Here is a 27,899-nt window from a genome sequence, read left to right as displayed (position 1 = left end):
CGGCCGTGCAAATACTGCCCCCTACCCTAGGGAGGTTAATGAATACCGACCCGTAGCACTCACGTCTGTATCCATGAAGTGCTTTGAAAGGCTGGTCATGGCTCACATCAACACTATTATCCCAGAAACCCTAGACCGACTCCAATTTGCATACCGCACCAATAGATTTACAGATGATGCAATCTCGATTGCACTCCACACTGCCCTTTCCCACCTGGACAAAAGGAACACCTATGTGAGAATGCTATTCATTGACTACAGCTCAGTGTTCAACACCATAGTGCCCTCAAAGCTCATCACTAAGCTAAGGACCCTGGGACTAAACACCTCCCTCTGCAACTGGATCCTGGACTTATTGACGGGCCTTGCCTAGGTGGTAAGGGTAGGTACTAACACATCCGCCATGCTGATCCTCAACACGGGGGCCCCTCACTGTCTGGTATGGATTCTAAACAGCTTCTACCCCAAGCCATAAGACTCCTGAACAGCTAATGAAATGGCTATCCGGAATATTTGCCCCCCTGTTTCATCTGATCACGTTTTTATAGACCGAGTCACTGGTGCTTCCTGCTCTTATATCAGTCAAGCGCTGTTCTCAAGCTCTTATCCTTTATTTTTCTGATGTTTTCTCTTTCTACCCCATCTTTCTTGCTCTTTCTTTTCTTTTCCCATCCTGACCCCGTAAAAACATGTCATTGTGGTGCTGGTGGTAGTGGCTCGGGGGAGATGCGTGGACTGTGGACTATTCCCAACACGCCACGACAACCTGACAACGCTGTTCTCCACAATCCCACTGGTGTTCCAGACACGTTAGATGTTGCAGAAGATCAGCAACACCTCTATAAAACCCTGTTTATTGTTTGTGGATGTTGGAACCAACCAAACAGTGCAGGCTACAGCAAAGTACACTTCACGGTGCCAGTTTAAACTTATCCCACACTGACATGTTGATTTGGGTTTTTTAGGTCGCCTTTCTAGGTTTTTCCGCGGACGGAGGTGTTCCTTGAAAATATGCATGGGGTAGAATTAATGTGGGCTTAGCTGGTACTACAGAGCCACAATTTAGTGAATTTAGGCAAAGGAAGCATCCAGACCGGGCATGTCACCCAAGCAGCTGTGGATGGCTAGTGCTAGCTTCTAGCTAGTTAGCAGGCTCGGAGTTGGAGCCCTGGCCGGTAGTACATGCTGGTTTTGGCTGGCCGTGTTGAACTCCATGGCCATTGGGAACGAGGGTGAGACTGGAAGAGAGAGAGAGGGTTCCCTGCTGTGATTATAAAGTCACCAGTGATCTCACCAGTATTATCAATATTTAACCTTCCAGTCATTCAGAATGGGATGTTGGCTCTATTGCTGGACCGGAGCGTAAAAGTATTTTAAAGAGTTAAAGAGTTCCTGTTTGAAGACGATTCAGTGGAGGATTAGTTTGATGGGCTGAAACAGATAGAGTTAAACCAACAGGCCTCAGTAAAAAAAGCCAGACCATATTTCTAACTTTATGGATGTTGTCTGAAAGACAAATAGATGTTTGACATGTGTCCATCTGACAGGTGGCACCTCCATGGTCTGGTCTGGATGGATAACCCTGGGTCTTGTTAACCTGTCTGGGCTAGGGGGCAGTATTTTCACGGCCGGATGAAAAACGTACCCAAATTAAACAGGTTACTACTCTGGCCCAGAACCTACAATATGCATATTAGTAGTAGATTTGGATAGAAAACACTCTGAAGTTTCTAAAACTGTTTGAATGGTGTCTGTGAGTATAACAGAACTCATATGGCAGGCAGAAACCTGAGAAAAAGTCAACCAGGAAGTGGAGGATCTGAGAATTGTAGTTCTTCTTTCTAGTCCCTTTCAAAACTACAGTATTCGTGGGGTTATGTTGCACTTCCTAAGGCTTCCATTGGCTGTCAAAAGCCTTCAGAAAGTGGTTTGAGCATTCTCCTGTAACTGGGCAGATAATAGGAGCTCTGTTTCTGAGTGGACTGCCTGGCAACAAAGGGATTGGATATGCGCAGTCACACGAGCACGCTGTTCCTTCTTTTTCTCCTTGAATGAATACGCTATTGTCCGGTTGGAATATTATCGCAATTTTACGTAAAAAATACCATAAAGATTGATTTTAAACAGTGTTTGACATGCTTCTAAGTACGGTAATGGAACATTTTGACTTTTCGTCTCTGGTTCCGCGCTCGCGCGTTATGCCTTTGGATAAGTGACCTGTACGCGCGAAAAAAACGGAGGTATTTGGACATAACTATGGATTATTTTGAACAAAAACAACATTTCTTGTGGAAGTAGCCGTCCTGGGAGTGCATTCTGACGAAGATCAGCAAAGGGAAGAGAATATTTCTAATACTAATTCTGAGTTTAGGTTGCCCCGAACTTGGCGGGTGTCTGTATAGCTCATCGTGATGGCTGAGCTATGTACTCAGAATATTGAAAAATGTGCTTTCTCCGTAAAGCTATTTTAAAATCTGACACAGCGGTTGCATCCAGGAGTAGTCTATCTATAATTCTTTAAATAATTGTAATATATTTTGTCAACGTTTATGATGAATATTTTTGTAAATTGATGTGCACATTCACCGGACGTTTTGGTGGGAATACATTTTCTGAACATCACGCGCCAATGTAAAATGATGTTTTTGGATATAAATATGAAATTTATCAAACAAAACATACATGTATTGTGTAACATAATGTCCTAGGAGTGTCATCTGATGAAGATCGTCAAAGGTTAGTGCTTCATTTAGCTGTGTTTTGGGTTTTATTGACACATGTCCTTGCTTGGAAAGTGGCTGTGTGATTATTTTTGTCTATGTACTCTCCTAACATAATCTAATGTTTTGCTTTCACTGTAAAGCCTTTTGGAAATCGGACAATGTGGTTACATCAAGGAGAAGTGTATCTTTAAAATGGTGTAAAATAGTTGTATGTTTGAGAAAGTTGAAGTATGACATTTTGTTGTTTTTGAATTTGCCGCACTGATATTTCACTGGCTGTGTCCCGCAGGTGGGACGCTAGCGTCCCACGTAGCCCATAGAAATTAAGTTACATTTAAGTTGGTTAAGTATTAAGAGGAATACAAATGCTTGCCTTTAAGTCTGTAAATTAAGGCACAAGCTAAGCCTTATTATCCCTTATAAGAATGCCCAATTTCGGCAATCCCTGAACTGAATCAGTTTCTGGTATCATCAATTATGGATTCTGCCCAATACCCTGTCACGATATCTAGCTCTACAAAACCCCATTATTTGTCCTGAAATGGAAAGCCCAGTAGAAACAAATCACTGTACAAAAGAAATGATTGAACAAAGCAATCTGACCTTTTATATAATTAAGCTGAAACATTAACATCACTTTCTCGCTCTCCCTTTTCTCTCTCTCCCCTGTCAGAATAACTGGTTTGCCAGTCAGTCCGTCCAACGAGCCGAGCATTGGCACTCTGTCGCTAGCGTCCCACCTAGCCCATAGAAGTTAAGCATTATGGTTCTATTTCCATACCTTCTCTATCCATCTCGTGTGTGTGTGTGTGTGTGTGTGTTTATGTGTCTGTGTGTTATAATAGGCCATGAGAAGAAAAACACTTGTGTTCAGTATTCAGGGAATGCTATGTGATGTCTGAGAGGCTTTGGCAGGTCATTGGCAAGGCCTACAGGTATAAGTGGTAGTGATGCTGATGGAATGCCTGTCTGCGAGATTCTCTCTCTCTCTCTCTCTCTCTCTCTCTCTCTCTCTCTCTCTCCGCTCTCTCTCTCTCGCTCTCTCTCTCTCTCTCTCTCTCTCTCTCTCTCTCTCTCTCTGTGTGTGTGCGGGTGGGTGGGTATGTGTGTTTCAATGGGCTTCTCTGTCTTATCTATGTCTGTCTGGGTCAGTTTTTTTAGTATGCCATGTATCCTGTAGCCCTGTACTCATTAACCCTGTCTGTGGAGCCAGCCTGCAGTTCATACAGGGCCTCTATAGCAGGCTCTCCAGCCTGCAGCCGCTGCTCTGGGATCAGTGTGTTGGAAAGAGAATGAGATCAGGTTACGCCAGGGATAATCCCCCCAAAGCCCTTTTGTTCTGGCCTAAAGCGCTGGATATTACCCTATCCATGAGTGATTTTAATTGGTTGTCTCATATGACACACGCTCCCGCCCACTGTTAATTCTGCCCTGTAATTGGCTGAGAGCCTTCTGTGTCTGAGAGTGGCATATTATGTTCAGATGACAATAATGGTTTAGGTGGCGTGGTGGTCAGCGGTTGGATGGTCAGTGTGTGGAGGTGACCAGTACCCTGACTCACTACACTGTCTCTGTCTGTCTGACTGTGTGGCTTCGGGGCTGTTTTCGTCACTGTGGAGGACGGGAGGGAGGTTATTTCATTGTCTCAGACACGGGTTGTCTGTCTGTCCAGCTCCCTTATTGAAGGCTTGCCTCCCCAGATGACAGTAGATCCCTGGGTTACCATTGTAATCATGGGGTCTTCGATTACCACGGATGGCTGTAATGCTATCTCCTGCTAGCTCCATTCACCAGGCCTGGCCAGCACCTGGGACCCTGCCTGCCTCCCTGCCTGCCTGGTGGGCTTGTTGGCTGGCCTCACTGATTCTGCTGCCTGGATGCCTGGCTGCCTGGCACCTCCAACACTCACAGAGCTTTACCGTGGTTGATTCAGTGTCTTTCTGTAGATGGCACATTCAAATGTTGGTAGTCTAAGATATCCCAGTCCACTGGCTGGACCAGTGGCACTTTTCTTTTCCAAAGGCCTCAGGGATGTTACAATATAGTATAGAGCACTTCAGACAGTATGTCTGCGCTCCATGGCTGCATAGCATACAGAAAACAACACAATGCTGTAATCGGTCAATCATCTGATACCTCCCCTCTCATTTCATAGCAGTTCTAAGTTCTCTCTAACATTGATACCTGACCAGACAGACGGTGGCTCACCCCAGGCTCATCCTCCCAGCCCCTCTCAACCCCATCGCAGGCATCTGGTTCAGGGTGTGTGTGTGGGGTATGAGCATCAGTTTCTCCTCTTATCTCCTTTAGATAGATGGATGATTTATTTGGGTGAGGCCCAGGCCGTGCCTCAGACAGTGTTTCACTAACAGGCTGGATTGTGTTGAAGCTCTAACACGGGTGCTTGTGTAGGGAACTTGACATTGGGATCAGCACAATGCTTGTCCTTATGAGGTCCTGAGACATGGCATGTCTGGCATTTAACCCACTCATCTCCCTGCTGACAGTTTCTTTCTTTCTTTCTTTCTTTCTTTCTTTCTTTCTTTCTTTCTTTCTTTCTTTCTTTCTTTCTTTCTTTCTTTCTTTCTTTCTTTCTTTCTTTCTTTCTTTCTTTCTTTCTTTCTTTCTTTCTTTCTTTCTTTCTTTGTCACTCTCTCTCTGTCTCTCTCTATCTCTCTGTCTCTGTCTCTCTCTCTCTGTCTCTCTCTCTCTTCCCTCCCTCTTTCTTTCCCTTTTCCCCTTTCTCCCCTCTCTCCCCTCTCTCTCTCTGTCTCTCTCTGTCTCTCTCTTCCCTCCCTCTTTCTTACCCGTTTTCCCCTTTCTCCCCTCTCTCCCCTCTCTCTCTCTCTGTCCCTTGCATTGTCTGCATAATGTTTGTTTCTTTACTCCACCGTCTCTCATTCCCAGAAATCTCCACCTGTCATTGCACTCACCTCATTTGCACTCACTGTATATAGATGTTTCTTTTTTCTACTGTATTATTGACTGTATGTTTGTTTATTCCATGTGTAACTCTGTGTTGTTTTATGTGTCGAACTGCTGTGCTTTATCTGTCACGCCCTGACCATAGAGAGCCCTCGGGGTTCTCTATGGTGTAATAGGTCAGAGCGTGACTAGGGGGGTTTTCTAGTTATTATAGTTCTATGTTGGTGTGTGAGTATGGTTCCCAATTGGAGGCAGCTGAATATCGTTGCCTCTAATTGGGGATCATACTTAGTGTGTCCCTTTTCCCACCTGCATGGTGGGATATTGTTTGTATGAGTGCCTATGTGCGCCACGTATTGCACGTTCGTTAATTCTTTGTGGTTTTGGAGTTTCACTGTAATAAATATGTGGAACTCTACTCACGCTGCGCCTTGGTCCGATTATTTAGATAACGATCGTGCCATTATCTTGACCAGGTCGCAGTTGTAAATGAGAACTTGTTCTCAACTAGCCTACCTGGTTAAAAAAATATATATATAATTGCCTTCTGCCCTCTGACCCCGTAGGTAAACAGCTATTGTCAAAGGACTGGACAGTCACATACTGTTTAGGTCTATATCTCCCTCATGCTGGGCCTGGCTTTGTCACAGAGTGGGGATTTTGGCAAAGTCACTGGGCTTTGTAGCTCATAATGGCCCCGTATGGGTCTGTGTCTGGGCCTGGGTCTGTGTCTGGGCCTGCTACAGAAGATAGCTACATATATAGAAGTCAGGACCCCATATGTGAGTCAATATACTGTAGAGTGCGATGACATTGTTGGGTTTATTAGAGGTACCTTTACTTTGATGTCTTATCTGTGAAGTAGAGTATCTGTCTAAATGTGTTTTTCTTTTTGATGAACGTGCTTGTGAATGTGTTGTATTGGTGTTGCAGGTGTTGCTTAGAAAGAAAGGAATCCGGTACAAAGGGAGGAGAATATGAGGAAGTAGGGCAATTGTCAGTTTGGTGAAGGAAGGATAAGATTAGATCTCACCATGGTGTCAGAGGGAGGTCTGGCACCACAGGAACCATAGACATTAAGCACAACTTCTTGTTGTGGGTCATTCATTCCTCATGGTTGGTATTCCTCTGTGGACTATAACACAAACTGGATTTCACCTGATGATTAGCAAGAGTTAAAATGGTGTAAGGCACATGGGGGCTCATTATCATGATAAACACATTTCCACACTATTCAATTTCCCTTCTGTGTTGTGTTAGAAGGAGGAGGAGTTGGGGTAGGAGAGGAATGGGAGGTACTGTAAAGGAAAGGGAGGAGAGGTTTGGGTGAGTTGGGGCTTAGAGACTGTGTGTGTGTGTGTGTGTGTGTGTGTGTGTGTGTGTGTGTGTGTGTGTGTGTGTGTGTGTGTGTGTGTGTGTGTGTGTGTGTGTGTGTGTGTGTAGTACCCCATCCCTACCCCTCTCTAGGGGTCGGTCCTAGTAATGTGGGCTCCCCTCCTCCCCCTCCTCATCCCCCCAGGGTGACTCTGTGGCCCACAAGGCCCCTCATTCCCCCAGCTCCTCCGCTCCCTGGGCTAATTCTGGAGTTTTACTACTGCTTCTATTACAATCATCATCCAGACACAACCACTAACGAAGGACTGTGGAGGCAGCTGAGAGAGATCCAGGGTTTAGAGAGAGAGAGAGAGAGAGAGAGAGAGAGAGAGAGAGAGAGAGAGAAAGAGAGAGAGTTGAAGTCAGAAATTTACATACACCTTAGCGAAATACATTTAAACTCAGTTTTTCACAATTCCTGACATTTAATCCTAGTAAAAATTCCCTGTCTCAGTTAAGATCACCACTTTATTTTAAATATGTCAAATGTCAGAATAATAGTAAAGGGAATGATTTATTTCAGCATTAATTTCTTTCATCACATTCCCAGTGGGTCAGAAGTTTACATACAGTCAATTGTTTCTGAGGTCTTGGCTGATTTCATTTGATTTTCCCATGATGTCAAGCAAAGAGGCACTGAGTTTGAAGGTAGGCCTTGAAATACATCCACAGGTACACCTCCAATTGACTCAAATAATGTCAATTAGCCTATCAGAAGCTTCTAAAGCCATGACATCTTTTTCTGGAATTTTCCAAGCTGTTTAAAGGCACAGTCAACTTAGTGCATGTAAACTTCTGACGCACTGGAATTGTGATACAGTGAATTATAAGTGAAATAATATGTCTGTAAAATATTGTTTGAAAAATGAGTTGTGTCATGCACAAAGTAGGTGTCCTAACCAACTTGCCAAAACTATAGTTTGTTAACAAGAAATTTGTGGAGTGGCTGAAAAACAAGTTTTAATGACTCCAACCTAAGTGTATGTAAACTTCCGCCTTCAACTGTATATATATATATATAGAGAGAGAGGTGGCGGGATGGGGAGAGAGAGAGAGGGATAGAGGGAGAAGGATGTATTTAGAGAGGGATATACAGTGGCTTGCGAAAGTATTCACCGACCTTGGCATTTTTCCTATTTTGTTGCCTTACAACCTGGAATTAAAATAGATTTTGGGGGGGTTTGTATCATTTGATTTACACAACATGCGTAACACTTTGAAGATGCAAAATATGTTTTATTGTGAAGCAAACAAGAAATAAGACAAAAAAACGGAAAACTTGAGCGTACTTAACTATTCACCCCTCCCCCCAAGTCAATACTTTGTAGAGCCACCTTTTGCAGCAATTACAGCTGCAATTCTCTTGGTGTATGTCTCTATAAGCTTGGCACATCTATACACTGGGATTTTTGCCCATTCTTCAAGGCAAAACTGCTCCAGCTCCTTCAAGCTGGATGGTTTCCGCTGGTGTACAGCAATCTTTAAGTCATACCACAGATTCTCAATTGGATTGAGGTCTGGGCTATGACTAGGCCATTCCAAGACATTTAAATGTTTCCCCTTAAACCACTCGAGTGTTGCTTTAGCAGTATGCTTAGGGTCATTGTCCTGCTGGAAGGTGAACCTTTGACCCAGTCTCAAATCTCTGAAAGACGGAAACAGGTTTCCCTCAAGAATTTCCCTGTATTTAGCACCATCCATCATTCCTTCAATTCTGAGCAGTTTCCCAGTCCCTGTTGATGAAAAACATGTCCACAGCATGATGCTGCCACCACCATGCTTCACTGTGGGGATGGTGTTCTCGGGTGATGAGAGGTGTTAGGTTTGCGCCAGACATAGTGTTTTCCTTGATGGCCAAAAAGCTACATTTTAGTCTCATCTGACCAGAGTAGCTTCTTCCATATGTTTTGGGAGTCTCCCACATGTCTTTTGGCGAACATCAAGCGTGTTTGCTTATTTTTTGCTTTAAGCAATGGCTTTTCTTCTGGCCACTCTTCCGTAAAGCCCAGCTCTGTGGAGTGTACAGCTTAAAGTGGTCCTATGGACAGATACTCCAATCTCCGCTGTGGAATTCTGGGTTATCTTTGGTCTCTTTGTTGCCTCTCTGATTAATGCCCTCCTTGCCTGGTCTGTGGGTTTTGGTGGGCGGCCCTCTCTTGGCAGGTTTGTTGTGGTGCCATATTCTTTAAATTGTTTAATAATGGATTTAATGGTGCTCCGTGGGATGTTCAAAGTTTCAGATATTTTTTTATAACCCAACCCTGATCTGTACTTCTCCACAACTTTGTCCCTGACCTGTTTGGAGAGCTCCTTGGTCTTCGCTTGCTTGGTGGTGCCCCTTGCTTAGTGGTGTTGCAGACTCTGGGGCCTTTCAGAACAGGTTTATATATACTGAGATCATCTGACACTTAGATTGCACACAGGTGGACTTTATTTAACTTCTCTGGGCTAGGTGGGACGTGACCGTCCCACACTATTCAACAGCCAGTGAAATAGCATGGCGCGAAATACAAAACAGCAAAAATCTCATAATTTCATTTTCTCAAACAAACAACTATTTTACACAATTTTAAAGATAAGACTCTCGTTAATCTAACCACATTGTCCGATTTCAAAAAGGCTTTACGGCAAAAGCATAAAATTAGATTATGTTAGGACATAAACTTCACAAGAGAATCCCCACAGCCATTTTCCAAGCAAGGACATGCATCACAAAAACCAAAAGTACAGCTATAAGATTCACTGACCTTTGATGATCTTCATCAGATGGCACTCATAGGACTTTATGTTATACAATACATGTATGTTTTGCTCGATAAAGTTCATATTTATATCCAAAAACAGCATTTTACATTGGCGCGTGATGTTCAGAAAATGTATTCCCACCAAAACGTCCGGTGAATGTGCACATCAATTTACAAAAATACTCATCATAAACGTTGATAAAATTTACAACAGTTATTGAAAGAATTATAGATACACTACTCCTTGACGCAACCGCTTTGTCAGATTTCAAAATAACTTTACGGAGAAAGCACATTGTTCAATATTCTGAGTACATAGCTCAGCCATTGAAGCAAGCTATACAGCTACCCGCCAAGTTCTGGCATCAACAAAACTCTGAATTAGTATTATAAATATTCTCTTACCTTTGCTGATCTTCGTCAGAATGCACTCCGAGGACTCCTACTTTCACAAGAAATGTTTGTTTTGTTCGAAATACTCCATATTTATGTCCAAATACCTCCATTTTGTTTGTGCGTTCAGATCACTATCCAAAGGCATAACGCGCGAGCGCAGTACCAGAGACGAAAAGTCAAAATGTTCCATTACCGGTCATAGAAACATGTCAAACGTTGTTTACAATCAATCCTTAGGGTATTTTTAACATAAAACGTCGATAATATTCCAACAAGACAATAGCGTATTCCTTCCAGGAGAAAAAGAAGGAACGGCATGCTTGCGGGATCGCGCATCACCAAGCCATTTGTCCATAGGCAGTCCACTCATTGACTGAGCTACTATTCTCTGCCCAGTAACAGGAAAATGATGAAAAACTTTCTAAAGGCTGTTGACAGCCAATGGAAGCCTTAGGAAGTGCAACGTGACCCCACAGACACTGTAGTTTCGATAGCGATTCAAAAGAAGAACTACAATTCTCAGATTTCCCACTTCCTGGTTGGATTTTTCTCAGGGTTTTGCCTGCCATATGAGTTCTGTTATACTCACAGACATCATTCAAACCGTTTTAGAAACTTCAGAGTGTTTTCTATCCAAATCTACTAATAATATGCAAATATTTGACTCTGGGCCCGAGTATTAGGCAGTTTACTCTGGGCACGCTTTTCATCCGAAATCTAAAATACTGCCCCCTATACCCTAAAAAGTTAACTAATTATGTGACTTCTGAAGGTAATTGGTTGCTTCCAGATCTTATTTAGGGACATCATAGCAAAGGGGTGAATACATATACACGCACCACTTCCTTTTTTTAAATTTTTTGAAACAAGTATTTTGTTTCATTTCATTTCACCAATTTGGATTATTTTGTGTATGTCCATTACATGAAATCCAAATAAAAATCTATTTAAATTACAGGTTGTAATGCAACAAAATAGAAAAAACGCCAAGGGGGATGAATACTTTTGCAAGGCACTGTATAGAGAGAGATGGAGATAGCCAAACAATCCTCCTCTCACAAATAGCTACTCAGAGCTAATCATAGATACACTTTGATTCAGGACCAAAGAAATTAACTTTAATAGTTTACAAGATGTTCCACTGCTTATTATTTCACTTTTATCTCAACTATGTCAACCACCAAAAATAGTTATTTTTCAATTCATCAACACCGACAATTGATGTAAAAAAAAAAATACTAGACCATACTTTTGTGGTTGCAGAAACATAAAAAAAAACATACATTCCTTTTTCTGTTTTTCTCCGTATATCTTTGCAGATGCCTGATTGTATGTCATTGCCACACACAAAACATTTACAAATGGGAACAATGGATGTGGTGGAGATCAAACTGTGTCTCAGAACAGAACAGCTGTGTAAAACAATGGGGCTGTAACAGTAACAGCATGTGATATATAGTCTCCTGACTTCGCCTTTGATTTCACAAGATGCCAGTTCTCCACTTTCAAAGGGAATACTCAAATGGTAATATCAAGATAAATCAAGACAAAGCTGCAACATGACTTTTATATCCACTGTGTCACTTTCATAGGTGCCTGTGCTATGTTGATCTCGACTTGTACTGTATCCGTACGGGCCCTGAAAAACAGGGGAATACATTTCATTTTAGGGGTGGTGAGAGGTGGGACAGACGGCTCTCTTTAGACCAATCCTTGGGAAGAAGGAGAGGAGAGGAGAGGAAAGACGTCCAGCTTTTGTCGTCTCTCTCAGTGAAGTTCTGCTGTCTTCAATACAGGTTTTATTCTTCTAAATCACACAAACACATCATCACACACACAGACGTGCAGGGGGTTTACATCCCTACTCGAGCACACACACACACTGTCATTGCTAAGCCTCTGAGAAGTGGACTCACTGGAGATGAAAGACACTTGTAGTAGTATAAGGAATTGGAGAGATATAGCAATATATAGCATACTTACCTATGTGACAGAGGCAATACCAGTTCATGCAGTCCTTTGGTGGAAATTCAAAGCCCTGTTTGTAACACAGTCCATTATAGTGTAATCTGATTGAACTCTCGAATATTGTGACCTATTCTGAAAATAATAGTATAAAGAACATGGTGGTAAATGGCATCTGGGGATACTGTCAGTCCCCACCCTCCCAGAATGTCTCTCCCTCACACTGTCACAGACCTCTGGGGTGGGGAGGGAGTGGTGGTGACCAGGAGGACACTTGTCAGACCAGACCTGTGTTTGAATAAAATAAAGGGGTGGGGGGGTTACAGAGAGAAACAGAGAGTGTATGTCCAGGCCAGTGTGTGTAATTGTGCCTAAACAAGTGTGTGTGTGTGTGTGTGTGTGTGTGTGTGTGTGTGTGTGTGTGTGTGTGTGTGTGTGTGTGTGTGTGTGTGTGTGTGTGTGTGTGTGTGTGTGTGTGTGTGCCAGTACGCATGTGAGGTGTGCACACACATAAGTGTGTGTATGTATGTGTGTGTGTGTATAGGTGTATAGGTGTAATCATGTGCAAGTGTGTGTGTGTGTGTGTGTGTGTGTGTGTGTGTGTGTGTGTGGTGTGTGTGTGTGTGTGTGTGTGTGTGTGTGTGTGTGTGTGTGTTAAAGAGACTGCTGCTGATGTAGATGAGATGTGACAGTTCTTCCTGGGATTCTGGGATTAATTGGGATCAGGTCACCTCTTCACTGTCTGGACAGTAATGCTATGCAGTCTCATATGGCTATTTACATAGCCAGCCTCCCTGGGCTCCTCACTCATACAGAGGCACACACGAACGCAAGCACACACACACACACACACACACACACAGCACACACACACACACACACACACACACACACACACACACACACACACACACACACACTACACAACGTGCCTAGCTAGAGACGATGTGTTGTCATTATTTTTAGCCGAGCTAGCAGTAGAAGTCGTTGTACTAGCAGCAGTCGAGCTTGTTGGTTCCCATGTTATATTCAGATATACTTTTTTAGTAGTCACTTTTATTTATATATTTCCTTGCTCGGGAACAAATATGTGTACTTGACAAGAGCCTCCCTACTAAGAAAGTGGTTGTCGATGCTGAAGTAACTATGTTACCTTTTGCAAACTCTGTCTGAAAGCGGCAGCCCCCTTCAGAAGAGTGGATAGATGGGAGAGAGACAATGAATGTGCAGGTACTAAGAAGACACACTGTACTGAATAATTTATGTCTCTGCAAAATAAAGACAGCGTCTTGAAGTCCTGAGTAAAGTAGAAGATGTAGACAGTGGTGACATATGAAGAGACAATAAAGCAGGAACAGTGGAGGGAAGGGGAGAATATGTGAGCCTGAGTTAAGAGATTGTTTTGGTTTCACTGCCAACTGCCTTCTTTCTGAAAGTTGTATTACTTTGACTTGTTTACCACTAGGCCTCTCCCCACTCTCTGCTCCTTCACGACCGTCACACTCGGGAAACTACAGTAACCAGGTGAATCCTGGGTAGACACACTAGAGGAAGAGAAACAGCCAGTGGCCTCTTTGATTCCAGCCCTCTGGTTCTCTTAGATTAGCTATTCTCTCTATAGATACAACTACAAACCCACTGGCAGGTAGAGCAACCTGAAGAATGGAGAAAAGGATCCTGTCCCTATTCTAATTGAGGTGGAACAGTAATGGAATGGTGCTGGGTTGGCTGGTTGGTTGGTTGGTGGTTGGTTGGTTGGTTGGTGGGGGATGGTTGGTTGGTGGCTTGGTTTGGATTAGATTGGGTGGTTGGTTGGTGGCTTGGCTTGGATTAGGTTGGGTGGTTGGTTGGTTTGATGCTTGGTTGGTGGCTTGGCTTGGATTAGGTTGGGTGGTTGGTTTGATGGTTGGTGGGGTGGTGGGGTTGTGGGGTGGTTGGTTGGCAATAGGCCTGACCCAATTTAGTCAACTGAATTGTTTGGTTGATAGGCTGTTGGTCGACTGAGATTTTTTTTAGTTGAGCAATGGCAAATATATACACTGTCTGATTCACGTCGGTCTGAGTGGACTAATACATTAGCTGCGGGTAAGGCACACCAGTATCACCAGTAGTATATTTACTGTTCATTCCCAGCCTATCAACCAAACAATCAGCCAGTTGACTAAATGGGGTTAGGCCTATTGCCAACCAACCAACCAACCAACCAACCAACCAACCAACCAACCAACCAACCAACCAACCAACCACCCCACCAAGCATCAAACCAGTCAACCAACCACCCAACCTAGCTCAAGCCAAGCCACCAACCAACCACCCAACCTAACCCAAGCCAAGCCACCAACCAACCACCCAACCTAACCCAAGCCAAGCCACCAACCAAACATCAAACCAATTACAATGTTTGTTACAGTAATTTCTGTGCATTCAATACATTATTATTACAGTCTTACCGTTGTCATTGTAACAGTGGACACGTTGTTTGCAGAGCGCACAACCTAGGCTACACTTGTGAGAAAAAAGTTTTGGTTTATTTCATTCCATTTATGATTTGTCAATTTATTCATTGTCTTTTGTTTTGGAGCGCTCCTGTCAATCTTGAGTAAGGATGTGCACCAGATTACGCATAGAAGTATGCCTGGGCTACCTGACCTGCGAGCAAATGTAGGCTTATAAATGTGCCCATTTGGGGATCTGATATTTCTGATTGTCTTAACTCACCATCACTGTGGAGTTTCTTAAAAAAAAAAATATTCGCCTCAAACAGCAAGTAAACAGTCTGTTTTTACATTAGTTGAGAATGACAATAGTTCCTCAACATTGCCTATTTGAAAAATCTTTCCAGCTCTCTCCCTTTCGATAACCACTTGGCATGAAATGGGGAAAAAATATAATGTTCTGATCCGATGGAAATGTCATAAAATATGCTTACCTGATTACTTCTTATCAGTTGTGCAAATAGTCTACAGTTGTGTCTGTCCAGAGCTTACTGGCTCAGGAAACTCTGAGGGCCCAGAATATTTTATACAATGTTGCAAGTTTGCTAGCAAGAGCTGCTTTGGGCCAGACAAAGTTAATAGTTGATACAATGTTTCAAGTTCCTTGCAGACAGGTCATGCCTAGCCAATGTGATTTATAGGATATTTATTTTTATCTGGACATTTTCTACCTGTGGGCTGCAATGTTTTTATTTGTTGGCTTTTTACGTAGACTATTTTTACATAATAGCAAAATAAGTTACTTTTAGATTTGTATCATTTTCATTTAGATAGAATCTTGATTAACCACCTGACGGTAAGTTTGACATATGAAGACTTTATTATAAATTAAATGAAACTGTTCCACAAAAATGTGCATAGGAAAATCATAACTGGCATGCAGATCAGTAGAAATGGCACTCCAAATGGAAAAGCTTGCCGACCACTGGTGTAACCTATTACCGCCTACTTCAGGAGCGCAAACGGCTGTGAAGGCCAGCAGCAGCGGGCAACGGGAGGGGGAGGGTGGAGAACAGGGTTTTTTCTTCTGGTTAGGCTATATTTATCTCTGGCTCCCTCTTTAGTCATTTTTGTGTCTTCATTTTTAATCGTAATGACTAAAGTATCAGACAAGCACAGTAGCCAACATATAGTTGATTTTATTCCAACATAGGGTGTGTTTATATATGGAAAAATACAAGTTTAAGCATTTTGACCAATCAAACCGATGACTCTTTGTCGACCAAGGTTTTTTTTGTCGGGGACAGCCCTAGTTGGGAAGCTGGTGGTTGGTTGGTAGTTAGTAGCCTTGGTGACGCTGGAGAGAAATGCTACCCCTACGCTCCCTAATAAAAGAGGATTGGTAGCTGGATTAGTTGGTGATTGGCTTCCCTTCCTAATAAAGGAGGATTGGTAACTGGATTGATTGGTGATTGGCTTCCCTCCCTAATAAAGTAGGATTGGTAACTGGATTGGTTGGGGATTGACTTCCCTCCCTAATAAAGGTGTATTGGTAACTGGATTGGTTGGGGATTGACTTCCCTCCCTAATAAAGGAGGATTGGTAACCGGATTGGTTGGGGATTGACTTCCCTCCCTAATAAAGGTGTATTGGTAACTGGATTGGTTGGGGATTGACTTCCCTCCCTAATAAAGGAGGATTGGTAACTGGATTGGTTGGTGATTGACTTCCCTCCCTAATAAAGGTGTATTGGTAACTGGATTGGTTGGGGATTGACTTCCCTCCCTAATAAAGGAGGATTGGTAACTGGATTGGTTGGGGATTGACTTCCCTCCCTAATAAAGGTGTATTGGTAACTGGATTAGTTGGGGATTGACTTCCCTCCCTCATAAAGGTGTATTGGTAACTGGATTGGTTGGGGATTGACTTCCCTCCCTAATAAAGGTGTATTGGTAACTGGATTGGTTGGGGATTGACTTCCCTCCCTAATAAAGGTGTATTGGTAACTGGATTGGTTGGGGATTGACTTCCCTCCCTAATAAAGGAGGATTGGTAACTGGATTGGTTGGTGATTGGCTTCCCTCCCTAATAAAGGAGGATTGGTAGCTGGATTAGTTGGTGATTGGCTTCCCTCCCTAATAAAGGAGGATTGGTAGCTGGATTAGTTGGTGATTGGCTTCCCTCCCTAATAAAGGAGGATTGGTAGCTGGATTAGTTGGTGATTGGCTTCCCTCCCTAATAAAGGAGGATTGGTAACTGGATTAGTTGGGGATTGACTTCCCTCCCTAATAAAGGTGTATTGGTAACTGGATTGGTTGGGGATTGACTTCCCTCCCTAATAAAGGAGGATTGGTAACTGGATTAGTTGGTGATTGGCTTCCCTCCCTAATAAAGGAGGATTGGTAACTGGATTAGTTGGTGATTGGCTTCCCTCCCTAATAAAGGAGGATTGGTAGCTGGATTAGTTGGTGATTGGCTTCCCTCCCTAATAAAGGAGGATTGGTAACTGGATTGGTTGGGGATTGGCTTCCCTCCCTAATAAAGGAGGATTGGTAGCTGGATTAGTTGGTGATTGGCTTCCCTCCCTAATAAAGGAGGATTGGTAACTGGATTGGTTGGGGATTGACTTCCCTCCCTAATAAAGTAGGATTGGTAACTGGATTGGTTGGTGATTGGCTTCCCTCCCTAATAAAGGAGGATTGGTAACTGGATTGGTTGGGGATTGACTTCCCTCCCTAATAAAGGTGTATTGGTAACTGGATTGGTTGGGGATTGACTTCCCTCCCTAATAAAGGAGAATTGGTAACTGGATTGGTTGGGGATTGACTTCCCTCCCTAATAAAGGTGTATTGGTAACTGGATTGGTTGGGGATTGACTTCCCTCCCTAATAAAGGAGGATTGGTAACTGGATTGGTTGGGGATTGACTTCCCTCCCTAATAAAGGAGGATTGGTAACTGGATTGGTTGGTGATTGGCTTCCCTCCCTAATAAAGGAGGATTGGTAACTGGATTGGTTGGGGATTGACTTCCCGCCCTAATAAAGTAGGATTGGTAACTGGATTGGTTGGGGATTGACTTCCCTCCCTAATAAAGGAGGATTGGTAACTGGATTGGTTGGGGATTGACTTCCCTCCCTAATAAAGTAGGATTGGTAACTGGATTGGTTGGGGATTGACTTCCCTCCCTAATAAAGTAGGATTGGTAACTGGATTGGTTGGTGATTGGCTTCCCTCCCTAATAAAGGAGGATTGGTAACTGGATTGGTTGGGGATTGGCTTCCCTCCCTGATAAAGGAGGATTGGTAGCTGGATTGGTTGGTGATTGGCTTCCCTCCCTGATAAAGGAGGATTGGGGTAGCTGGATTGGTTGCTGATTGGCTTCCCTTCCTGATAAAGGAGGATAGGTAGCTGGATTGGTTGGTGATTGGCAGGCTAGGTGAGTGTGCCTGCATGGTTTCTGGAGGAGGGAGGGGCCCCCGGTGGGTATGCAGACAGACACCCAGACACCCAGACGGCTAGTGGTGAGCTCCTGTCCTGCCAGTCGGCCCCCATTATACCTCCGGAGCACTGATGACACTTGACGATGGCAGCCTACTGGGGTCCTCGTCTGGAGTAACGCAGCTGCCCGCACGACGCCAGTCATTTCCACCGCCACTTTCATCCCTGTGCTCACTTCAAAAGTGACATCTGTCATCCCTAAGAAGCTTAGAGACGCCATGTTCCTGCCATCAGACGCTTTGATGGTGATTTGGCCCCGGGCATTTGTCATACATAACTTACCAAGAGAGAACAATGGAGGAATCAGACTTAGGTTTTAAAAGTAGTGTTGTAAAGTACCGGCAAGATGAAGTAAAATCCCCTCACTATCGCTAGAGAGATAGGGAATCAAAGTGTAGCAGTGAGCTGGTGGAAGTGTGTATCACACGTCTTGTCAGCTTTCTTCTTGTTCGCCTCATGACTGCATCTGCCATGTCTGCACCACAACGGAGCAGCATCTGCTGATGACGATGACGTCTGAATGATTGGTTTAGCCTTGTTGTGTTGTTTTGTTGCCACACACCATTTGAAAGAGCTACAAACAGTGTGTTTTGGTGTACACCCACCCACTGTGTCTTGATATTGTGTAATGAAGGGAGGAGAAGAAGAAACAGCTCATCATACTTCACAAGGCCGTCAGAGTAGTCAGACTTATCATAGGGAATGTGTGAAGTGTGTGTGTCTGTGTATGAGAGTTTGTTGAATGTTTGTGCCAGTGTTTGTGGAATGTGTAGTGCATGTGTGAGTGCTTGTGGCTGTTGTAGTGTTTGTGTCTGTTGCTTTGACTGAGTTCATGACTAGGACTAGGTTCAGATGCTATATAACTGTCAAATGGTCATGTCTCTAACTGAGTTTGCAGGCGTCACATTTGATTGTATCTTTGGATATATATTTAGCTCTAGCTATGGCCATTTCATTTTCTGTCCATCTGTAGCAGTTCTCTCTCTCTCTCTCTCTCTCTCTCTCTCGCGCTCTCTTTCTCTCGCTCTCTTTCTCTCTTTCTCTCTCTCTTTCTCTCTTTCTCTCTCTCTTTCTCTCTCTCTTCCTCTCTCTTTCTCTCTCTTCTTTTCTCTCTCTCTGGGTTAACCCAGAGTTCATCCATCCCTCTTTCTCACCTCTCTGTGACTGACAAGTCTGTCTTCCAGATGGCTGCCAGATTGCCGGCTCCCTGTCACTTCATATTAAGACCCGTTTGATTAATGCATCATTTAAGGCCCCGTTAAGTTCCTCTCCACAAATATATGTGTATCCAATTAGCACTGTTAAGCTAGGTGACATCACTGCCTAACTATTTGTTTTTCTTCCCCACAGTCAGTTTCCTACTTATAGCCTGGGCTAGCGGGCTAGGCTAACCCAGGCAAGGCGCCTCTCTAACCCCGCCTCTCCCCATCCTACTCTCCAGTTGTTGAAATAAACTGTCAGTGGAACCAACCGGGGTGAAACAAGGCTGATTAAGCTTGTTTACCACTGATGCTGGGTTTTGGATAGACACACTCACACATGTACACAAACACACAAATGCGCAGACACACACATGTTTGTGTTCTCGGCAACTGCCGGTGATGAGGCTGAGCTGCAGACAATCAGAACTTTGAGATGGGGTCGGACCGCAAGCCGGAGGCACTCGTAGGATTAGTTTTATTTGGGTCGCCAAATGATCCTGTTTGTTTAATTCCAACATTAACACATCTACCCCAACAACATCATCTGAGGGAGGAAGTGGCTTAAGATACTGTACTGTTCTATTCTTACCACCTAAATACAACTATCGTGTCATGTCTGAAACAAGTATCTAAGAGTCTAAATTGGATGCCACTGGATCTCCATTGGGTCTCCATATTCAACCCATTCTGATCACAGAATATTGATTCATGTAGTACACACACTAGGTCCTGTGTGTGCTACTGACCACAACCAAGCACATTTTGAAGCATACTTCAATAAACTCTTGCAATAAAACATAACACTCTTTGTCAGAGCACAATGTCCTCCTGGCTGCATATGTATTTTAGTACTTTAGTCAGTGTGGCTCTGTCTGTGAGTATGTCTCCCTGAGGCAGGGCTGTATTGTAGAAGTGTAGCCTCAGTGTTCAGTGTTCTCCTCCTAACTCACACAGGCCTTGTCTTCTATAATTCATCAGCTCCATCACTGTGTGGTGGCTCAGGGGGACTGGATGCTAGAGGTACCTGAGGTACAGGACCATCACCCCTGGTACACACACATCCTCCTGCTCTGGTGAACAACACAGACAGAAGTATGAAGCAGATTGGGCTTATGTTGCAGGAGGGAGAGGGGGACCAAAGAGATGAGGAAAAAGTTTCAGTTCATCTAGGTAGAGGAGTATGGTGAGTTCCAGACGTTAGAGTTCCGGAAAGCCAAACAGTACATTATGTCCTGAGGCTGACCAGACTGAGGCTTTAGGAGAGGCCAGAACAGCCCTGAGGTAAAGGCCACACACTGCCTTGACAACTAAACACACACTGTAAATACACACACACATTCAGACTTTCAGACATAACATTCACTCATCCACATTGTTGAACGTCGTTATTCTTTACGGTTCACGTTATGAATACAGAAATCTGATTAATGCCGATTGTCAACTACCTTCGTCGTGAGGGAATGCATAAGGTAATACATTTAAAATAGTTATTTTCTCCTTATACGGAGGATACAGTAAACTAATTCAGTAGTAGTGTATAATGTACTGTACCTACTAAGTCCCATTAATATTCGGTAACATAATCATCATAAGAGAAATTAGATGGATACAAAACTAATATTGAAATGAAGCCTATGTGGAAATGAATATCATCACTACTTAAAACACCATATGAGAATTTATACACACTCAAACTGACAGCTTTCCCATCAAATTATGCACTCAAGCCACATTGGCTAGCTGAATGTAAATGCCACTCTCCAAATAATAACTAATCAAGTTCAGTGGGAGTACACAGGAAAGCAGGAGCCCACTTCCAACCCAGCCAGCCAGCAGAGTGATGAAAGCCTCAGCCTCACCTGCACTAGCAGCTACTTTAATATGGAGGCATGAGCACCCACAGATCTATCTGTCAAAAATAACTGTAATATCTGAGTCCAAAGAGAAGAAGAACAGGGAGCGGGAGAGAGAGGGGGGGAGAGAGGGAGATGAAGATAGAGGAGAAGAAGAAAGGGAGCGAGAGGAGAGGGAGAGAGAGGGAGAAGGGAGAGAGAGAGAAGGGAAGAGTGAGAGAAGTGAGGATAAAGAGAGAGAGAGGGAGAGGGAAATAATCAAGAGAGAGAGATCTCCAGACTTATTTGTACATGTCCCTCAGTGTGTGTACTCTAGCTTCATTATAACACTGGTTGAGGCTCTGATCTGTCGGCGTGTCTCTACCAGCTGTCACTGAGATGGGGCTGCAGATTTCACCCAATCACAACTGTCGTCAGTTCCCTCTGTGCGCACACACACACACACACAGATGAAGAGGAGAGTGATAGGGCTATGGCTGGCTGTGTGAAATCCTAACTCCACATACAGTACATATGATAATGTATGAAACATAGTATGATGAAGGAGGGAAGCCAGCTGACATAGACTTAATCCTACTGTGTGTTTGATGCTGTATGGTCCCTGTATGGATAGTTCATACTCCACTGCCTACAGCACATGTAAGCCAAAGTATTGAAGGTGCTTCTAGGTCCTCTTATCAGAGCCATTGCAGGCCAGAATACAATAACAAAACATCCACTATGATAATGTATGAAACATACTGTAATCAAAGAAAGAAACAGATGAACCCTGTGTGGATGAATAGACACGTGCCTACACAGTGGTGCATAAGCAGAAGTATTGGAGGTGCATCTCGCTCCTCTTATCTTCTGACAAGTTTACACTGATTGTTTCATGTATCTGGGCCTGTACCCCTGACGCCTGCATTCCCTTTGAACCTGGCCTTTTGTGCTGTGGAGTAGCCTTTTGTTCTAGATAAAACAGACTATGTATGGTCAGACTCTGACTACATGTACTGCCAAATGTCAGCTCCGCAGAGCATGAAGAAACCCGGAAACACACACTGACTCTGGACTGCTGCTGGGCTACTGACAGGGTGTTTTCTCTGTATTTTCTACTGTTTCCATAGGCTGTTGTATCATCCAGGTGCAACCTCAATTACGAGAGAGACAACAGAATGAATGTTTCAAGACGGTTCTAACATGATGCCTGACCTCTATTGGAGACAACATCTAAAGGCAGTTGTTTTCCTTTCAGAAATATCAGTGTTTTTTTCTGATGGTTCAAACTTTTGGGTGGAATAGAAAGTGAGCTTCTAGTTTTTTCACAGACCTTGTTTTGAGGTTTTTATAAGCAAGAATAGACTTAGGAATTGGTAGATATCCCATACTGTAACCATGGAGATATAGTGATTGTGGTGTAGGTTAGAGAGGAGAAGCAGAGAGGGGCTCTGTGTGGAAGCGTCAGGCCCTTGGGAGGCCTTTCTTTGACGCAGAGCTCTTCACATAGTGCTCTACACACACAGCTCTACACACAGGACTCATCTCAGCCACCTGCCTCCAACCCATCCTCCCTACCCAAAATGAACCTGGGTCTGTGCCTTGGCCTCCTCTCAGAGACAAGACCTAGTCTCAGATCTTCATACAGAGCAGGAGTGTGACAGACACACACACGCACGCACGCACGCACGCACGCACGCACGCACACACACACACACACACACACACACACACACACACACACACACACACACACACACACACACACACACACACACACACACACACACACGCACACCATCTCGACATCTCTGTCTCCTCTATCCTTTCTCCTAACCTTCAAAATCAGCAGGCAGCAGGCAGCAGAGCCTCAGTGAGATAGGTACTGCAGGACAGACAGACCGACAGGCAGGCAGACAGACAGACAGGAAGGCAGGCAGGCAGGCAGGCAGGCAGGCAGGCAGGCAGGCAGGCAGGCAGGCAGGCAGGCAGGCAGGCAGGCAGGCAGGCAGGCAGGCAGACAGGCAGGCAGGCAGCAGTGTCAGAACTCTGTCAGCACACATCCTGTCTCTCATCTCTCACTGGCTCACACACAATTAAAGACATCACGTCTGCTCCCCTCTCCTCCTCCTGTTTCCTTGTCAAGTATATACTGGCATACCTGAATATCAACTCTACGTGTTATACCTGAATATCAACTCTACGTGGAATACCTGAATATTAACTCTACGTGGTATACCTGAATATCAAGTATAAACCGGTATACATGAATATCAAGTATACATGGTGTACCTGAATATAAAGTCAGCCTGGTATACTTGAATATCAAGTCTACATTGTATACCTGAATATCATGTCTACACTGGTATACCTGAATATCAAGTATACACCGGTATACCTGAATATCAAGTCTGCGTGATATACCTGAACATCAACCATTCACTGGTATACCTGAATATCAACTCTACACTGGTATACCTGAATATCAAGTCAAAATGGTATACCTGAATATCAAGTATACACTGGTATACCTGAATATCAAGTCTACATGGTATACCTGAATATCAAGTCTACACGGTATACCTGAATATCAAGTCTACATGGTATACCTGAATATCAAGTCTACATGGTATACCTGAATATCAAGTCAGCCTGGTATACCTGAACATCAAGTCTACATGGTATACCTGAATATCAAGTCAGCCTGGTATACCTGAATATCAAGTCTACATGGTATACCTGAATATCAAGTCAGCCTGGTATACCTGATTATCAAGTCTACATGGTATACCTGAATATCAAGTCTACATGGTATACATGAATATCATGTCTACATGGTATACCTGAATATCAACTCTACACTGGTATACCTGAATATCAAGTCTACATTGTATACCTGAAAATCAAGTCTACACGGTATACCTGAATATCAAGTATACAAAAGTATACCTGAATATCAAGTCTACCTGGTATACCTGAATATCAAGTCAATGTGGTATACCTGAATATCAAGTATACACTGGTATACCTCAATATCATGTCAGCCTGGTATACCTGAATATCAAGTCAACGTGGTATACCTGAATGTCAAGTATATACTGGTATACCTGAATATCAAGTTCCTGGTATACATGAATATCAAGTCTACGTGGTATACCTGAATATTAAGTATACACTAGTATACCTGAATTTTCAAGTTTACACTAGAATACCTGAATATCAAGTATACACATGTATAGCTGAATATCAAGTATACACTGGTTCACCTGAATATCAAGTATACATGAAATACCTGAATATTAAGTCTAGATGGTATGCCTGAATGTCAAGTCTAAATGGTATACCTGAATATCAAGTCAGCCTGGTATACATGAATATCAAGTCTACATGGTATACCTGAATATCAAGTCTACATGGTATACCTGAATATCAAGTCTACATGGTATACCTAAATATCAAGTCTACATGGTATACCTCAATATCAAGTCTACATGGTATACCTGAATATCAAGTATACACAAGTATACCTGAATATCAAGTCTACATGGTATACCTGCATATCAAGTATACACAAGTATACCTGAATATCAAGTCTACATGGTATACCTGCATATCAAGTATACACAAGTCTACCTGAATATCAAGTCTAGACTGCTATACCTGAATATCAAGTCAGCCTGGTATACCTGAATATCAAGTATACACTGGTAAACCTGAATATCAAGTATACACAAGTATACCTGAATATCAAGTCTACATGGTATACCTGCATATCAAGTATACACAAGTATACCTGAATATCGAGTCTAGATTGCTATACCTGAATATCAAGTCAGCCTGGTATACCTGAATATCAAGTATACACTGGTATACCTGAATATCAAGTCTACATGTTACAGCAGAATATCAAGTCTACATGGAATACCTGAATATCAAGTCTACATCGTATACCTGAATATCAAGTCTACGTGGTATACCTGAATATCAAGTTTACACCGGTATACCTGAATATTAAGTCTATGTGGTATAGCTGAATATCAAGTCTATGTGGTATAGCTGAATATCAAGTATACACTGGTATACCTGAAAATCAAGTATTCATTGGTATACCTGAATATCATGTCTACGTGGTATACCTGAACATCAACTATTCACTGGTATACTTGAATATCAAGTCTACATGGTATACCTGAATTTCAAGTCTACATGGTATACCTGAATATCAAGTCTACATGGTGTACCTGAATATAAAGTCTACAGGGTATACCTTAATGTCAAGTATACACTGGTATTCCTGAATATCAAGTCTACATGGTATATCTGAATATCAAGTCTACATGGTATACATGAATATCAAGTATACACTGTTATACCTGAATATTAAATCTACAAGGTATACTTGAATATCAAGTCTACGGGGTATACATGAATATCAAGTCTACATGGTATACCTAAATATCAAGTCGACATGGTATACCTGAATATCAAGTATACACATGTATACCTGAATATCAAGTCTACATGGTATACCTGCATATCAAGTATACACAATTATACCTGAATATCAAGTCTAGACTGCTATACCTGAATATCAAGTCAGCCTGGTATACCTGAATATCAAGTATACACTGGTATACCTGAATATCAAGTATACACAAGTATACCTGAATATCAAGTCTACATGGTATACCTGCATATCAAGTATACACAAGTATACCTGAGTATCAAGTCTAGACTGCTATACCTGAATATCAAGTCAGCCTGGTATACCTGAATATCAAGTATACACTGGTATACCTGAATATCAAGTATACACTGGTATACCTGAATATCAAGTCTACATGGTATACCTGAACATCAAGTCTATAATGTATACCTGAATTTCACGTGGTATACCTGAATATCAAGTCTACATGGTATACCTAAATATCAAGTCGACATGGTATACCTGAATATCAAGTATACACAAGTATACCTGAATATCAAGTCTACATGGTATACCTGCATATCAAGTATACACAAGTATACCTGAATATCAAGTCTACATGGTATACCTGCATATCAAGTATACACAAGTCTACCTGAATATCAAGTCTAGACTGCTATACCTGAATATCAAGTCAGCCTGGTATACCTGAATATCAAGTATACACTGGTAAACCTGAATATCAAGTATACACAAGTATACCTGAATATCAAGTCTACATGGTATACCTGCATATCAAGTATACACAAGTATACCTGAATATCGAGTCTAGATTGCTATACCTGAATATCAAGTCAGCCTGGTATACCTGAATATCAAGTATACACTGGTATACCTGAATATCAAGTCTACATGTTACAGCAGAATATCAAGTCTACATGGAATACCTGAATATCAAGTCTACATCGTATACCTGAATATCAAGTCTACGTGGTATACCTGAATATCAAGTTTACACCGGTATACCTGAATATTAAGTCTATGTGGTATAGCTGAATATCAAGTCTATGTGGTATAGCTGAATATCAAGTATACACTGGTATACCTGAAAATCAAGTATTCATTGGTATACCTGAATATCATGTCTACGTGGTATACCTGAACATCAACTATTCACTGGTATACTTGAATATCAAGTCTACATGGTATACCTGAATTTCAAGTCTACATGGTATACCTGAATATCAAGTCTACATGGTGTACCTGAATATAAAGTCTACAGGGTATACCTTAATGTCAAGTATACACTGGTATTCCTGAATATCAAGTCTACATGGTATATCTGAATATCAAGTCTACATGGTATACCTGAATATCAAGTATACACTGTTATACCTGAATATTAAATCTACAAGGTATACTTGAATATCAAGTCTACACTGTATACCTGAATATCAAGTATATACTGGTATACCTAAATATCAAGTATACACTGGTATACCTGAATATCAAGTATACACTGGTATACCTGAATATTAAGTCTACATTGTATACTTGAATATCAAGTCTATATTGTATACCTGAATATCAAGTATACACTGGTATACCTGAATATGAAGTATACACTGGTATACCTGAATATGAAATATACACTGGTATACCAGAATATCAAGTCTACATGCTATACCTGAATATCAAGTCTACATGGTATACCTGAATATCAAGTATACAGTGGTATACCTGAATATCAAGTCTACATGGTATACCTGAACATCAAGTCTATAATGTATACCTGAATTTCAAGTGTACGTGGTATACCTGAATATCAAGGCTACATGGTATACCTATATATCAAGTCGACATGGTATACCTGAATATCAAGTATACACCAGTATACCTGAATATCAAGTCTACACTGGTATACCTGTATATCAAGTATACACCGGTATACCTGAATATCAAGTATACACCGGTATACCTGTATTTCAAGTATACACCGGTATACCTGAATATCAAGTCTACATGGGATACCTGAATATCAAGTCTACATGGTATACCTGGATATCAAGTCTACATGGTATATCTGAATATCAAGTCTACATGGTATACCTGAATATCAAGTCTACATGGTACACCTGAATATCAAGTCAGCCTGGTATACCTGAATATCAAGTCTACATGGTATACCTGAATATCAAGTCAGCCTGGTATACCTGAATATCAAGTCTACATGGTATACCTGAATATCAAGTCAGCCTGGTATACCTGATTATCAAGTCTACATGGTATACCTGAATATCAAGTCTACATGGTATACCTGAATATCAAGTCTACATGGTAGACCTGAATATCAACTCTACACTGGTATACCTGAATATC

Source organism: Salmo salar, chromosome 26 (genome assembly GCF_965601325.2).
Source record: "Salmo salar chromosome 26, fSalSal1, whole genome shotgun sequence".
In the NCBI taxonomy this organism is placed as follows: Eukaryota; Metazoa; Chordata; class Actinopteri; order Salmoniformes; family Salmonidae; genus Salmo; species Salmo salar.
This window is presented reverse-complemented; position numbering follows the sequence as displayed.